Here is a 13,240-nt window from a genome sequence, read left to right on the forward strand (position 1 = left end):
TATAATGCCTTGATAAGAAATTTGAAATTTGTGCTTTGACCATTAGGGAGGTACTGAAAAATTCTAAGCTGTATGGAAAGCAAAGGGATTTGTGTTTGGAGAGTTCATTCTGGCCATAATGTAAGACTGAAAGCAGGGAGGGAAGCTAGAGGCTGTCATAATAACCCAGGTACAAAATGTCTAAATGGCTAAACACAGTGGTTCTAGTCAGAAGGAAATGAAAAACTAGGTTTTGAGGATATTTGGAGGTAGTCGATCGAACTTAATGAACCCATCTCTTACTTTAAATGGTTGTGGGACAGGGGATTTCTCTAGGACCAGACTGATGGTGGTGGTTCTTGTGTTGTGGCCTGGGTGCACTTCTGTTACGAATCCTCAGACTGATGGGTAACTCTGATGGAGAGGGGTGGAGAGGCTTTAGAGTTCCCATGTTAATTTTAATGTAAATCCTGGTTGGCAGCTTACGTTAAAACTGAAAAAAGCAGAAAGTACTTAATCTGCAAGAAGAGTACTGATGAGTACATTCATCACAATTATAAAATAACAAAAGCCATAAGTTGTATCTCCTTTACAGTTGACACTTGAACAACAAGGGGGTTGAGGTGTTGACCTTTTCATAAGGAAGAGAAAATACATTTACAGTACTGTAAAAATTAAAAAGTCACGTACAGAGGGACCTGTGCAGTTCAAACATGTGCCATTGGAGAGTCCACCTGTACTTTATTGTTATTTAACATTTTCAGATGCCTAATGTGATCGCTGAGGTAAGGCTTAATTGATAAAAAATCACTAGGGCAGCCCCGGTGGCGCAGCGGTTTGGCGCCGCCTGCAGCCCAGGGTGTGATCCTGGAGACCCTGGATCGAGTCCCACGTCGGGCTCTCTGCATGGAGCCTGCTTCTCCCTCTGCCTGCCAGAGAGACCTGCCTCTCTCTCTGTCTCTATGAATAAATAAATAAAATCTTAAAAAAAAAAAAATCACTAGATACTGTTCTTGCTCCAGAAAGTTTACAGTTTTTAAACATGAAAGAACATAAATACATACACACAGGATTACCCAAGACATCTGTTTACTGACCGTATGGTAGGAGGAATAGGAATATGGTGGTGCTGTGGATCAAATGGAAAGGCATGGGATCCCTGGGTGGCGCAGCGGTTTAGCGCCTGCCTTTGGCCCAGGGCGCGATCCTGGAGACCTGGGATCGAATCCCACGTCGGGCTCCCGGTGCATGGAGCCTGCTTCTCCCTCTGCCTGTGTCTCTGCCTCTCTCTCTATCTCTCTGTGTGACTATCATAAATAAATAAATAAAAATTAAAAAAAAAACAAACAAACAAATGGAAAGGCAGATTTCCAGCTGGAGGTGACATCAAAGCAGGAGTGTTTGAGAACAGAATTGGCAGTGCAGCACTTCAGGTATCCAGCACTTGGATATTTCACACATGCGCGCCGAGGTTTTCAGAGCCTCCTTCTGACTGCCTGGTCCTTATGACATTCGAGGTTTTGGATAATCTGGCTCTTGTCTCACTTTCTGGCTTTATTTTTAGCTGTTATCCTGCTGACGGACATCAGCTAGTTCCGTCACACTACACGCTGTTATCCGGGTGTGCTGGGCACTTTTAAGTTTTGTGCCTTTGTTGCATGCTGCATCCTCTATCTAGAATGCCTCATCTTCCTTCTGCTGGGATCCTTCTGGACTTAACAGACCAATCCAGAGGTCATTTACTCAGTGAAACCTCCTCATATCCTTCTCACCCCACTCCACTTAGGATCGGCCATCCTGCTCTCTACATTCCCACGTACTTCCTTATTCTATTTAATGGTACACATAGTGGTCTGTGTTTTCTAATATTTAAGTGTGCATGGTTACATCTTTTACAAGATTATGAACTTCATAAGAACAGGGGTGGTGGGGTTTGCTTTTTCTTTTTCTTTCTTTCCCGCTCTCTCTTGCTCCCTTCCTGTTTGTAGTCTGAGCACTGAGCATAGTGCATTACAAGTAATAAACACCCAGAAATATTTGTTGGGTTAAAATAGAAAGGAATGGCAAAACTTGGGACAGAAACATAGGAATCAACAGCATTCAGCTTCTTTAATTTTTTTTTTTTAAACTCAGCTGCGCTTGAAAGCTGGACTTGATTTTTTAATTCATATACACATGCATATGTTCACACACAGACACATACATACATAAATACATACGTATCTTCCTTTGAGAGGGGGAAAGTGATGATAAAACAAACAGAAACATTTCATCAACAAATGTTTTTCAAAATAAAAATTAGAATTAAATAGTTTTCTGTTTACAGAGGACTGGAAGAGAAAGCCTTTTTTTTTTTTTTTTAAATCAAAGAAGACCTTTCCTAAAATCAATGAGGTTTTTTTCTTTAACCAGTGAGTTTTTACTGTATTATATTTGCAAATAGTAGCTGAACTACACTTTTAGCAACATAAATGGATATATTTACAAAACGTAATTTATATTTATATATAATACTCTTTAAGAATGTTCAGAGCTACGTTAGTGGGAATTTAATTTAGGTAATAAATCCTTATGATAGCTGTCTGCTATTAAATTTTACCTGATAAAGTAGCCACATGTTATGAGAATTATAACAGCTTTATTAAATATAAGTAAGATTCTGTTTGTAATGTTCTGTCATTCATTTAGATAAAGGTGGAAATAAGTATTGCAATAAACCCAAGGAATATGTGAACCCTTTAGTCAATAAAATTCAGGCCTAGAAAAAAATTAATCCTATGCCGTAATTTTCCTTGGTACAACCTCTCACATAATATAAATTCCTGCAAGGATCCATTTAGCCACCAAGAAAACCTAAAACACAAAAAGGGGAAAAAATTCCACTTGCTCCTATTAATTTTCTTTATTGGACATAAATTTGGATGGATCTAAATTATATTTTATTAGGAAGAAATTTATTTTGAATTGGTAAATATAAATATATGCAATATCAACTCACATTTGATATACCAATTAAAATTCATGGGATACCTGGATGACATGAAGAGTCAGTTAAGCCTCTGACTCTCTATTTCAGCTTAGGTCATGATCTCAGGGGTCTTGGGAACAAGCCCTGCACATTGGGCTCTGTGCTTTGTGGGGAGTCTGCTTGAGATTCTCTCCCTCTTCCTCTACCCCTCGCCCCCTCTAAAATTTTTCTTTAATTATTTAATTTATGTTTTACTAACTGTAACTTTAAACATCTCGAGGCTTTTTTTTAAAAAATTAATCTCTTTGTCCAAAGTGGGGCTTGAACTCATGACCCCAATATCAAGAGTTATATGATCCACTAACTAAACCAACCAGGTGCCCCTTTGAGGTTTTTTTTTTAGTAATCAAAGTTAAATTATACATTCACCAACTTATAATTCATGTTGTACTCTTTAAAATATAAAGGGACATAAAGATAGACAGTCACCTTAATGTGTGTTTTCTTGTAGGAAAGTCATAGTAATGGGAAAATATGTGGCTTTTTAACTTCTCCATGTTTATGTCACCAACTCATCTAAAAATACTTGTCTCAAAAATTTTTATTTTTAATTTTCTCTGTGTTTGTGGCCTTTCTTCAAAAACCTAAAAAAAGCCTTTCTCTTTGGGAAATAGCTGTGGAGAAGTGGAAAAGAGAAAAATCAGTGTCTTTTTTTCTATGCAAAGATACCAGATAGTAGGAAACAAGTTGTGATTCACTTTCTTTCTTAGGGAGAGGTTACCAGACTGTACCTGTCTAGCTTCCTGGTGTTTCATATTATGGTAAAAGATGTCTTAGAGTGTGTTATTATGGGAAGAGGAGAGGGACCCCCTCACTCAGTAGATCTTTATGTAATTTGTGGATGATGTGATTCATGTTGGGTGAACTACATTCAGGCCCAAAGAAGTCTCTGCAAATAAAATTTTTGCTAAATGCAATAACAACACAGAGAGAGAGAGGCACAGACGCAGGCAGAGGGGAGGAGCAGGCTCCATGCAGGGAGCCTGATGTGGGATCCTGGGTCTCCAGGATCACACTCTGGGCTGAAGGCGGCGCTAAACTGCTGGGCCACCCGGGCTGCCCCATCTTTTTACCATATTTAAACTAATGTAGATATATTTAGGACCTGTAGTTTTTTACTCTTCTCTGTATATAAATTTCATAAGGAATAATTAATTTGTAAGTGATTTTGCTCATATTTTAGGATAATTATCTTATAGCTGTGTCTTTTTAAAGAATAAGTACAAGATGAATTACAAATAGGATAATTGTATAATTTATCATTTAAAACAGGATAATTTTGCGAATGAAAGCAGCCACTAGCCAGAGAAGTTGACATCCTGAGACAGCAATGTAAACTGTCCCAGATAAAATTGGGATGTAAAGTCCGTATGAATAACCTGGATATACTGAAACACTAACCTTTTAAAATGGGAACCAGGGATCCCTGGGTGGCGCAGTGGTTTGGCGCCTGCCTTTGCCCCAGGGCACGATCCTGGAGACCCAGGATCGAATCCCACGTCGGGCTCCTGGTGCATGGAGCCTGCTTCTCCCTCTGCCTATGTCTCTGCCTCTCTCTCTCTCTCTCTCTCTCTCTCTCTCTCTCTGTGACTATCATAAATAAAAATAAAAAAAAAATTAAAATGGGAACCAAAATATAAGAGTCAGATAATGAAAGTGCTGGCAATGAGGAAATGTGTACAGTACCAGGGATTCTAGACAAGGTAAAACTGCTATGGCTGAACATAAATGGTGTGCTTCCAAGTAGCCACACAAAGTTGGGCATACACTAATGCTGTGTTAATGTTTTCATGTAAATTTTTATATGAAGTTTATTAAACAGCATAATCAGTAATAAGCTAAAAGTTTTATTAAAAATCATTTTTCTGTTAGTCCTCAATAAAATTAGAGGTCATAATGGCAACTCAGAATTCTATAATTTCATGACCAGGGAAATGTATTATTAGATTTTAGCTTACTGGTAGTCTCATTTGAAACAGATTTTGGTGAATGATTAATATATTTGAATCAGTTAGGTTACTTTCATTTTCAGGTATCATAAAACCCAGGTCAAACTGGCTTAAAAATAAAAGAAATTCATTGACTCACATAAATAAAATCCAGTGGTATTGTAGGATTTAGCCATGCTTTATCTGGAAGTTCTCAGTGTCATCAGTGCTCTAGCTCTGCTTCTAATGTTCATGGGTGTTTCTCCAGCTTGACTGTCCTAAGGTACCCAGATGTATGATTTTTAAAATGTGGAACTATAAATCTTTTCTTTTTTTTTTTAAGATTTTATTTACCTTTTTGAGAGAGAGAAATGAGAGATAGCGAGAGAAAAGTGCGAGCAGGGAGGAGAAGGAGAAGCAGGCTCCCCACTGAGCAGGGAGCCCGGTGGGGCTTCATCTCAGGACCCTGGGATCATGACCTGACCTGAAGGTGGATGTTTAACTACTGAGCCACCCAGGCATCCCACTGTAAATCTTCTTTAATCAAATATATGTATTTTTTAAAGCACTAGGGAATAGGAAGTCCTTGTGAAGAGCTAACCCAAAAAGACAGCTGGCCTTCTTTGCCTTAAGCATGCTGATTCTCACATCCTTACCCCTGTACTGTTCCTTTTTAATTATCACTTTAAATGAAGGATTATGTGAAAGGAGCTGATGTCATCATTAAAATACAGTTTTTAAATGTATTATAAATAGACAGCTGTAGTAAAAGTGCAAAAATACCAGTGGGATAAAACTACCATAAAAAAGCTAGGCAAGATGTTTTACCTAGAATTTTTTAAGAAACTAAAACAGCTCTTCATAGGGAATGTTATTTGGTGCAGGAAGACTTCTTAGTCCATGAAAGCCATCCTCTTTTCAAAAAAAAAAAAATCTTAGGGAGATTGATAGTAAGGACACATCCATTTCCTCTGAAGAGCTGAAACAGTTGTCCTCCACAGCGCTTGAGCTATGGACTACACCTGAAAACTGAATATTCTGATAAAAGAAGGATTTCCAAATGATTGTAAAAAACCACATATAAAGAACATATATAAAGAATTAAAGCATTGGCATAGTTAAACAACAAAGTTTTCATATGATTTCTGTCTTTCAAGTTCTTTGACCTTTTCACCGTAAGGAAGAGGAGAGGAAGTTTCTATTTGGGTATTGTCTCACTCTAAGCATCTCTTGTCTTTGTAGTTCTGTACTCCCTCTGCCCATTCTCTTGATGTTCCTTGGGGTTCTGGCCTCTTCTTACTCTGCTGCCATCCCGACTCAAGTGTGTGCTGTATCAAAACTGGTTGCTTGGGCAGCCCGGATGACTCAGCAGTTTAACATCGCCTTCAGCCCAGGGCCGGATCCTGGAACCCCGGGATCGAGTCCCACATCGGGCTCCCAGCATGGAGGCTGCTTCTCCCTCTACCTGTGTGTGTCTCTGCCTCTCTCTCTCTCTCTCTCTCTCTCTGTCTCTCTCTGTCTCTCATGAATAAATAAATAAAATCTTAAAAAAAAAAAATTCTTTTTTTTTTTTAAAGAATTCTTTCTAAAAAAAAAAAACAAAGACAAAACTGGTTGCTTTCACTCTTTCCAGATGTATCATGTGCATTCTTCTCCCATTGTTGTGCTCTGTTCTTGGTTTTCTGCTTGCCAAACTCCCTATTTATCCTTTAAGGTTTAGTTCAAATGTGAAATGTCACCAGCCATTTTTCTCCACACAGGATAATCACCCTCTCCACCAAGCTCCCGTTGCACTTTTTGTAATAAACCACTCATCACATTTCACTTTTACTTTTTTACTACTTTGCTTTATCTCGACTAGATAGTGAGCTCCTTGAGGTCAGGGAATATATCTTGTTCATCTTTGTTGTTTCAACTTTATGTTCAATAAATTTTCATATTTGACCAAAAATCAAAATTTTAAAGTTAAAGATTTATGGTTATGCCATGATTAATGAATCTCTTAAGAATTAATACTCTTTTAAAAATGCATTTAGCTGTGTTTAAATTTAAATTATAAGTCCTGAGAAGCAGTACTGGCATGTGGTGGTGTTTCTACAAAGCCTCACAGCTTTTGCAGGATAAAAATACACTCAGTACACAATTTGTCTTTGTTCACTCACAGTTGAAAATCAACAGGACTAACCTTAGGTAAAACTGTGAAGTAGGGAAAGTTTATCTTTATTATCCAGGCATCTCCTTTTCACTCCTTTCCCCCTTAGTAATGACTATCTTTAGGCACATAGTTTTTATCATATTCTGATATTTTCTATCTCAATTCTGAATACATTTTAAGAACGAATAGGCATCAATCAAAATGGGTATTTGATTTTAAACCTTTTATTACTACATGCGAATAATAGCCATTAGATTACTTGTTCTAGGTATTTGAGTAGGCACTTTTCTTTTTTTTTATTTTAATGGGAAAGGAAGAAAAATCACTGAAATTACACTATGCATAGGTTGGCCCTAAACACAAAATTTAAGTAGTCCTTTTAGTTTGTGGTGGGACTTGTCACCAGGACAACCATCTTTACTTCCTGGACCAAGTGGGTAGATCTGGTCCGCCTGCATTTGTTGGAGATCTCTTCCAAGGATTTAAAACTTGCTGCTGAATGCAACCCACAGAAGTGGCCAGATTCCCTTAGATAAGATTAGGACCATCACTAGTCCCTATAACGTCTTTGTACAACTTGTGAAAAGTGATCCTTCCTTAAGTGTTATTTTTGTCTGCCAGGGATCGTGGCAGTTTATATATTTTGTTGAACAAGATGTTATTGCCATCTGCCAGAAGATTGTCACAATAATTTTACAAACTTTTGCCATCTCTTTGAATGTGCCCCTTCAGTGTGATAGTGTGGTGCATTGCAAAATGGGCAAACCTGGGAAGGAACTGCATCTCTTTATTTGCAGCAGGCTCAGATGTCCTATTTTCTTCTTACTAGTTGGCTTAAAATCTAAGGTGCTTGTCTGGTCCTTGTAAGCACTGACATTTTCAGCCCTTGGTCTGTGGTTTCCCTAAGTGCTTGAAGAGTAAGGAAAGATATTACATGTTCCTTTGTTAGGGAAACAAGGTCTCATTTACCATTTAGTAATCAGCAGGAATGATAATAAGCAAGTCTTTAACTTGCTATTAGGAGGGACTAATTTAGACTTTGGGATGACCTGGCTTTACATATTCTTAGTAGTTTGTTAAAGTACAAGAAGACCTTACTTATAAACATCTTCTAGACTATCCTTCTTGCTTGAGACTCTAATGAAGTTGTCATGGGATGTATTGTAAAGAAAACTTGAGTAAAAAAGAATCCTAGACAAGTAGAGAAAGCCATTTTTAAAGGCTGACTAGGGTGAGTGGTGGTGGTGGTGGGGCATGCCTGGGTGGCTCAGTTGATTAAGCATCCAACTCTTGATTTTTGGCTCAGGTTATGATCTCAAGTTTGTGAGATCAAGCCCCATATTGGCTCTGCACTGGGCATGGAACCTACTTCAGATTCTTTCTCCCCCTCTCCTCTGCCCTGCCCCACTTCGTGCTTTCTTGCCCCCGCCCCCCCCCCAAATAAAAAAATAAAAAACCTGCCTAGGGGAACTGATTTTCAGGCAGGACAGTTCAGTCTGCATGGTAATGGCTTCATATTCTATTAGATGTTCAATTTAATTACTTCTTCTTTTTTTTTTTAATCTTTCCATTTTCACAAATGAAAAAACTGAGCTGTAGTTAACTGATTTGCCCAGGCTCACAGTTTGTGGATGGCAAAGCTGAAATTTGAACCCAGATTCAGTTGATTCCAGTGCATTAGATGACAGGGTACATCTTTTGGCTGTAATATTTTCAAAAGATTGCCTGGCTTATCAGTAGGAAAGGGGAAGGGAGTTTGTTCTCTTTCTCTCTTTTGTATAGGATGATCCTTGCCCTAATGCCCTACAACTTAATATTGTGTTGGTACCATGGTTCTGTTACATTATCAAATAAATAGGATAACATTTTCAGGATTTATATGATATGTAACTTATTTACATGTTTTCTTTGTTTCATTTTAGAATTTTTTATCTAATTTCAACTACAACTTAAAATGAAATTTGGTAGCATAACTTAATTAAATTTTAAAGCTCCATATATCTGCAGGAGAGAGTTGGAATATTCAATGATTTTACATGTCTGTGGAGTTTATTATTTTATTATTGTGAAGTTTATGTGAAATCTGTAATGCTTTGGGTAGTTTTGATGTACTAGTGGTTACGCTGTTTTGAAGATGTACTTCTCTATAATATACCATAGTGTGACACTTGTTACATATTGTGTACTGATTTTTTTATGACTTTAAAGGCCTCAGAATGTGTACAAACCCTTTTCTTGTAACATGTTATATATTTGAGGAAAACTGAAAATATGGAATTAGTAATAATGATAATGTTCACGCAAAAACATTTCAGACTGAAAAATAGTAGGCATGTGGGGAAAACAGGAGAGGAAGATGTGGGCTTAGTAAGTTTATGTAAAATAAAACATGCCAGTGAATGGTATTTCCACTAAAGTGCAGCAGCACAAGGACAAGACTTTTTGTCTACTTTATTGGCTGGAGTATCTCTAATTACTGGAAGAGTCCCTAGTGCCTAGTAGGTGCACAATAAATATTTGTTGAATGAAGAAGAAATGAAAGGTATGAAACTTAGGTTTTATGCCTTTTGTCATGCAGGCTGCTCAGGAGTTTGATCACAATGAGTCATTTCTTTTTAAGCTGTCGCATGCCAAGTTGATTTATCTACTTCTCTTACTTCCCCATATTTCATAGCTTCAAGGTGTTATTTATTACTCATTTGTTCAACAGATATATATTAAGCATCTGTGTATACTAAGTGGTGTAACATTAAAAGGAAGCCAGAGCTTTATCTGTTTGGGAAATGGATCACAGACAGGTATTAAATAATAATTTAGGATAGTAGATTATTATAGACCATATAAACATGTAAAACATGCTGATTGACACCAGCAGTAAATACCAGGTTTCAGAAAATGCTGATTTGGTGAAGTGAGGGAAAAGAGTCATAGGCTTTGAATAGATAAAGAGCAGGAGAGAGAGGTTCAAGGAGGAATGGGCACATCACAATCTGGGATAAATCAATAGGAAATGTAGTAGATCAGCGTGGTAGGCCGAGCAGACACAGGGGCTGATTGTACAGTATTGCAATGTTAGGCTGAACAGCTAGATGGTCTAATGAGTCACAGATCGAACACCTTTCACCCTGAGGGAGATTCATAGGTGTTGTTCAGGACTCTGTCTTTAGCACATTCTCCTCCCTTCCTTACTGTGAACCTCTAATTTTCCTCTGGCCTTAGTAGTCTTTGTAGCTTCTGCTGATCTCTTGAAGTGTATCTACCCTGCCCTCCACATTGTCTTGCTAAGTGATCCCAGCCCTTTAGAAATATATGCACAACTCTGGAATTTGTATCTCCAGCTCAGACTTCTCTTTGGGCCTTCATACCTGTGTATTTACGACTGTTCGCTTGAAAGCTCCCCTTGGTTGGCTTATAGGCCTCTTAACTTCACATCCCTGAAGTTGACTTCTTGGTTCTTACCCACTTTCCCACCTCTAATGCAGTTCTTTCTACAGTCTTCCCCATTTTAACTCAGTCACTCAGGGGGAAAACAAACAAAAATTCATAGGAGTTATCCATGATTCCTCTTATTCATGATGAGACACAGCCATTCCATCTTCAAGTTCTGTCAGCTGTACCAACACTATACACACTGACCTACTTATCATTCCTGCCACTACACAAATCTAAACTGCCTTCTTCGCTCACCTAAATTTAGGACCAACTGTACAATTTGTAAGGGCTGTTGCAAAACAAAATTCCACAGTCCCTTATTGATAAATTAAGAATTTCAAAACAGTGACAGCATTGCATTAAATCAAGTGTAAAACCCTTCTCACTGTGGGCCCAGTGCCTGGCCAATGGCTCCTGACCCTGCAGCTGGCTCTACTACTCTAGTAGCCTTCTATCTAGTGGCTCCCTGCTTCCTCCTGTGGGCCATTCTTCACGTAGCACCATTAGCATAAGAGGAGATCATACCACTTCCCTGTTAGAATTTACAAGATCCTGTACTGTCTACCTTCCAGACTCTAAGTGCTCTGACCCTGAAGCTTTTTTATCCACTTCTCCCACCACACTCCTATTCTCATTCACTAGGCAGCAGCCAGAATAGCCCCTTCTTTGTCCCTCAGAACAAGAACAGTCCCATCTCCAGGCTCTTTCAGTCTGAGCGCAAGTCTTTCAGCCTCCTTTCCATCAGGCAGTGCTGAGGTCTTATGTCACTTCTTCAGACAGGCCTCTCCTGACCACTCCTAGGTGAAATAGTATAGCTGTCTCCCCACCACCACTGCCTAGTTACTTGCCATGCCATGACTCAGTTTTATTGTATTTTTAGCACTTATTACTGTATGGCACTATCTTTATTAATCATGAATTATTACTTATTGACTGTATTCCTGTCACCTAGCATGGTGCCTGTCACTTGATAATGATGAATAAATAATTGCTTCACGAATGAATGTTTTTCATAATCCTTTTAGCCTCCTGCATTTTGGAGATTTATCTAAAAAGAGTGATGAGTATTTTTCCTTTGTTAGATTCTAATAATCTTTTATTTGTTGAATTCTCATAAAATTGAATTACTTATATTTAATTTACAAATATTCCAAAGTTAACTTTAAAATATCAAATTATTTTCTCTTTAAAATGGCATAAAATGACACATACTTACATGTATTGTAGCGTGGACAACAAATTAAAGATGCTATTGCCCATTGAAACTGAAGTTAATACTATAGACTGAGCAGAGTTCCTCCTCCCACCATCAATATTTTACATCACAATACCAAAGGCTACACAGCCCAAAACTTCACAAATGTGTGTAAACCCGTTATTCTGCAAACACTGAGCACTTATTATGTACCACACACTCAGGAACAAAAGGTAAGACATTTTTTCTGCCCTGTGTTGCTCACTGTAGATAATTTGTTCATTGATATGCAGCATTCTGTGTAGTTTCAAAAAGAAAAAAAATCACTCGCTCTGCTTCATGAACTATACTCGATCTTCTAGCTTTTAAAACTTTAATGCACAACCCAAAATAACACTTGTTATCGGAGAAACACTCTCACACACATACACTTTATGAGGCTAACATGAATGTGAAATATTTAAAATTAATTTACAAATCTGTTGTTTACCAGCACTGTCTGGTACACACACCAATTTTGGAAATAGTGGGTGTGGTGACGGCCAAATGCTATTGTTCACAGAATTTGCAGTACTTACCACATAATTACATTGAGTGCCATATGGCATTTTATTGCAGCTCATTAAATTACGAGGAGTTTTACTTCTGTTTGTGTTCTCTTTAGTCCCTTCAGTAGCACTGTTTTTTATACTATATACTTTAGATACCCATTTTTTCATAAAAAATATTATCTTTCAAGATGAACATTATTTATAGACTAGAGCTCTATAACTTTTCTAGAAATAATCCCCATGTGGATTCTAAATGGTGACTAAATGACAGTGGACGTGTTATATAGTCCCCTGAATATAGAAAATAAGAATATTGTAATCATACCAACAAAGAGATAACTGAAATTACCAGTTTTGAAAATTACCTCTTGTTGGCTTAGTACGTTAGTGTCTTTTTCCTTCTTGGAACTCTAGAGGAGTTAGTTGCTTCTAATAGTTGAGTTTTCCAAATATGTACTACTCAATTCTTTTTAACATTTGTAGCTTTAAACAATTCTTTAAAGAATATGTATGTATGTATGTATGTATGTATGTATGTATGTATTTGAGAGAGAGAAGTGGAGAGGAACAAAAGGAGAGAGAATCTCAAAGCAGACCCTGCGCGGAGCACAGGGCGTGGTGCAAGGCTCTATCTCACAGCCCTGAGATCATGGCCTGAGCTGAAATCAAGAGTCGGATGCAGGGATCCCTGGGTGGCGCAGCGGTTTGGCGCCTGCCTTTGGCCCAGGGCGCGATCCTCGAGACCCGGGATCGAATCCCACATCAGGCTCCCGGTGCATGGAGCCTGCTTCTCCCTCCGCCTGTGTCTCTGCCTCTCTCTCTCTCTCTCTGTGACTATCATAAATAAATAAAAAAAAATTAAATAAGAAAAAAAAAAAAAAAAAAAAAAGAGTCGGATGCAAAACCGACACTGCCACCCAGGCACCCTGCTTTAAACAATTTTTGATGAACGAAAATCTTTCTGAAATATGT

General features: G+C 38.1%; 1 protein-coding gene across 1 annotated transcript in view; it reads left to right on the top strand.

The window, feature by feature from the left end:
* GTF2F2 (general transcription factor IIF subunit 2) overlaps positions 1-13,240 on the top strand; it is a 147,112-nt gene that overhangs the window by 92,292 nt on the left and 41,580 nt on the right. The gene's annotated exons all lie outside the window — the stretch shown is intronic.

This window comes from Vulpes lagopus, chromosome 16, assembly GCF_018345385.1.
Source record: "Vulpes lagopus strain Blue_001 chromosome 16, ASM1834538v1, whole genome shotgun sequence".
Classification (NCBI taxonomy): Eukaryota; Metazoa; Chordata; class Mammalia; order Carnivora; family Canidae; genus Vulpes; species Vulpes lagopus.